The following is a 3638-nucleotide window of genomic DNA, read 5'->3' as shown; positions in this document are numbered from 1 at the left end:
TTACTGCTTACTTGTAAACTGATGGAGGACTGGCTTCCCAGCCTTTCAGCAAATTCAGCATTTTCTTCCACCTTGGCAACTTTAAGAGGCGTGGACTTCAACTCCCAGCATCCCCCAGCCTTCACATGGGGTTGGACTAGAAGACCTCCAAGGTCCCTTCCAGCCCTAGGATTTTATGAACTCTGTGATCAAGGCAGGAGTCCTTATACCGTCCTGTCCAGACTTTTCTTGAAAAACTCCAGTGATGGAGCAGCCACAACTTCCTTTGGCAAGTTGTGTACTGGAGCCTTACAACTGAACCCTGGATGTCCTTGTGGATTTATCTGAGCAATATTGATAAGTGCAACGAAGCCGCTTCGGTTTGTCTAACTTTTCCAAGCAGGGTTTACGACTTTGCAGGCTGGGCATCAATGGTTTTACTGTTTCTTGCCTGTAATTCCCACTACAAATTCCATCTTTGAATCTCATCCTGTAAGGAAAATAAAACATAAACAAAACAACAGGACTGAACAAAACCAGTTCAATCTTGGGGCTAAACCCTATTCCAGAAAGTTATGGGTTGTGTAATTAAGAGATGTCCAGGAAGAGGCTGCCACTCACTCGAGGGCTGTTGTTCAAACTTTTCATCGCTGCATGTCCCCCCCTTAATTAGGGCCAAAAAAGGGAAAAAAGAAAAGAAACATCCAATTTTGTTAATTCTGCCAGGGCAGGAATCAGCTCCAGGCGACATGAGCAAACTTTAAATCTGCCCTGGCAGGAACTCAGCCTTGCCGGGAAAAATATTCTGCAGATTTTTGCAAGACTTTAAAATCTTCAATTTGTCTCCTGCCTGGTTTAGCGAGTCCTGTGAATACGGAGTGGGCTTATTCAGACAATCAAAGCTATTCAAACCACCATTCCTAGTTTAGATCTGGAAAATGCTGCCTGCTGATGATATCTGATGAGTTGGTTCTGGGATTCCAGCAGAAATGATGATAATAGCTAGGAGTGTTGGTCTAAAACAAACCATTATTCTCCTGCCAACCAAGATATGGTCTATCCTGCTTCAGGAAATATTTCAAGATCAAATTTTCAACCGGCTTCCTCTTTGCTTCTCTTTTTTAATTGCAGAGTGCTCTCTTATGCAATGTTGATTTAAATATTTTATGTGTTGAACTGTTTGGTCTAATGCCAGGTTTTGATAGTGTCTGGAACCGGCTTCGGGGCCTTTTAGCTATAATAAAATTGAGTTGAATTGAGCAGGCTATCTTCTCTGGAGAAAGTAAAAGGAACTCTGAATTAAGGAGGTCAAAGAGAACAAACATAGAAAGGAAAACATCCTTCTGGCTGATGCAAGGGGCTGTTCATAGATCAGAAAGCATGACTCAACTCATGTGTTCGTTATACAACCAGACAGCATCATGTGAACACAGGTGTAGCCCAGTAATGGAGTTGGAAGGGACCTTAGAGGTCTTCTAGTCCAACCCCCTGCTCAAGCAGGAGGCCCTGTAAGATTCTTATAGTAACTTGGCACTTGGCCTCTTTTATTAGGTCCATCAACTTGGTCTCACCTCTTGGATACATTTTCTCCATCGTGATCCTAACCTAATCCTTCGGATCTTGCAAAGGTGCCCCCATTAACACTTTGATTGAGTCCATCCACCTTGCTACTGGGGGTCTTTTTCTTCTCTTTCTTCTCATTGATCAATCGATTGATTGTTGATTATTAGATTGGACAATCCCTTGTCTGAAATGGTGTAGTAGGGTCTCCTGCTCGAGCAGGGGTTGGACTAGAAGACCTCCAAGGTCCCTTCCAACTCTGTTATTCTGTTATTTCCCCAGGATGGGGAATGGATAAAATCCATTTTCTTTAGAAAGTAAAAGCTAGAAAAGCAGCAGGGCCAAATAAAAGAAAGTAGGAGGGACGTGGAAAATCAGAAATTAACCACACCATTAATCGGATTGCGATCAGCGCACCACCCAAGCCTGTAGGCTAATTCCAACTGTCTCTTTGCGGTGTTGCAAAAACTCCATTTAATGTGGTGTCCCTTCCAATCTGCACCTCCTAAAATTTCAGGTGTTTTAACAGCTGCGGGACCACTTGCTGATCCCCAGTGCAAAGATGCAGGAAGACCTCTTCCACAGCAAACCCACCCATTATTTCCCAAAATTGCCATGTCTTTGAAAACACTCAGGCCTGGAAAAACCCCAGCCAAGCAGGATGAAACATGTCCGAACCCATCTGCACCGGGATTTTCTACAGAAAAACACACCAGCTGCAGGCACTTTGGAAGCATCTGCCCACACTTGCAACCCGCACCCCAAAACACTGGAAAATTTGGCAGAGGTGAAATATCGGACGTGGAAATGGCTGAGTTTCCCCCCAAATTCCCATCTCTGGTGCAGAAGACGATCCCCTTTTCTGTAACAAAATTTCAGCTTAATCCGTAAAAGCTGGAATTGGTCTTCTGGGGATTTTTTTTTTTTTTTTAATTCAAAAAACTGACATGACGGGCTGTGGATTAAGCTCGGTGAGAAGCATGACGAGGTTATCATGGTGGGATTGTCAAGATCCCACCCTTCCCTCTTTTTGCTCTCTAATCCTGTGTTTCTCAACTTTGGGAACTTTAAGACAAGTGGACCAACTCCCAGAATTCCCTGGCCATAGCACATTTCTTTTGAGGGGAATCCTTATTGCATGCCTGCATATTCTCTTGTAATCCCTTTCTCTGCAATCTTTCCAATCTAGAGAGTGGGAGAAAAAAATGAACCAGGCATAGCTGGCTGGGGAATTCTGGGAGTTGAAGTCCACCCATCGTAAAGTTGCAACGGTTGAGAAACACTGCTCTAATCTCTCTTCTCCCTCTTCACCCCAACCTTTCCATCTTGTCCTTTTTCTCGGGGTGCTTCTGATCCCCAGAAGGGCTCCCCAATTCCCTTCTCTCTCTCTTTTCCTGCAATCCTTCCCTATCAATTCCTTTTTGTTTGAGATGTTTTCCCTCCTATTACCCCCCCCCCTAAAATCCTGGAAAACTATGGGATGGCCTTACCAAGGAACTCAAAGCAGGCCAGCCGTTGGTTCAGGGTTAATGTCTCCTTTTCCCCATGCAGAGAAAGTAGCTGGAAAGTTTTGCATGCCGAATTGCCAGCTTTATCAGTTACAGGCAGAAGGGTGAGGATTGTAATGTTTTAGTAAGCAAGCACACAATTTCTTTATTGTCCGTTGCTCGTGAAGGATCACGTGTTCCATCACTAAGAAGAGCCTGGACAGCCATTTGTCTGAAATGGTTTAAGGGTCTCCTGTTTGAGCAGGGGGTTGGACTAGAAGACCACCGAGGTCCCTTCCAACTCTGCTTTGGTTCTGCAAATGTGTATCCAAGCTGTGCCGATTTGTGTACTGGGGGCACTCTGGATTTGTGATGTAGACCTCTTTGTGCTGTGCAGAATAAATAGGTTGCTAATTGGCTACGTTGCACCTGGGAAGAAAAAAAATTCTCTGGGCTAGATTAGGGCTTGATCATCAATAACAGGAAATCAACCACTTATTATATATATTATAATGCAGAAATTTGCAAGTCTGATTGCACCGTGCATTTCCCCCCCTTCTTATAATCCAATGAATTACAGAATAACAGAGCTGGAAGGGACCTTGAAGGTCT

This window comes from Crotalus tigris, unplaced genomic scaffold (genome assembly GCF_016545835.1).
Source record: "Crotalus tigris isolate CLP2741 ecotype Arizona unplaced genomic scaffold, ASM1654583v1 scf7180000020588.15403103151:6194809, whole genome shotgun sequence".
NCBI classification, from domain to species: domain Eukaryota; kingdom Metazoa; phylum Chordata; class Lepidosauria; order Squamata; family Viperidae; genus Crotalus; species Crotalus tigris.
The sequence above is the reverse complement of the archived record's forward strand: the minus strand, read 5'-3'. Positions refer to the sequence as shown.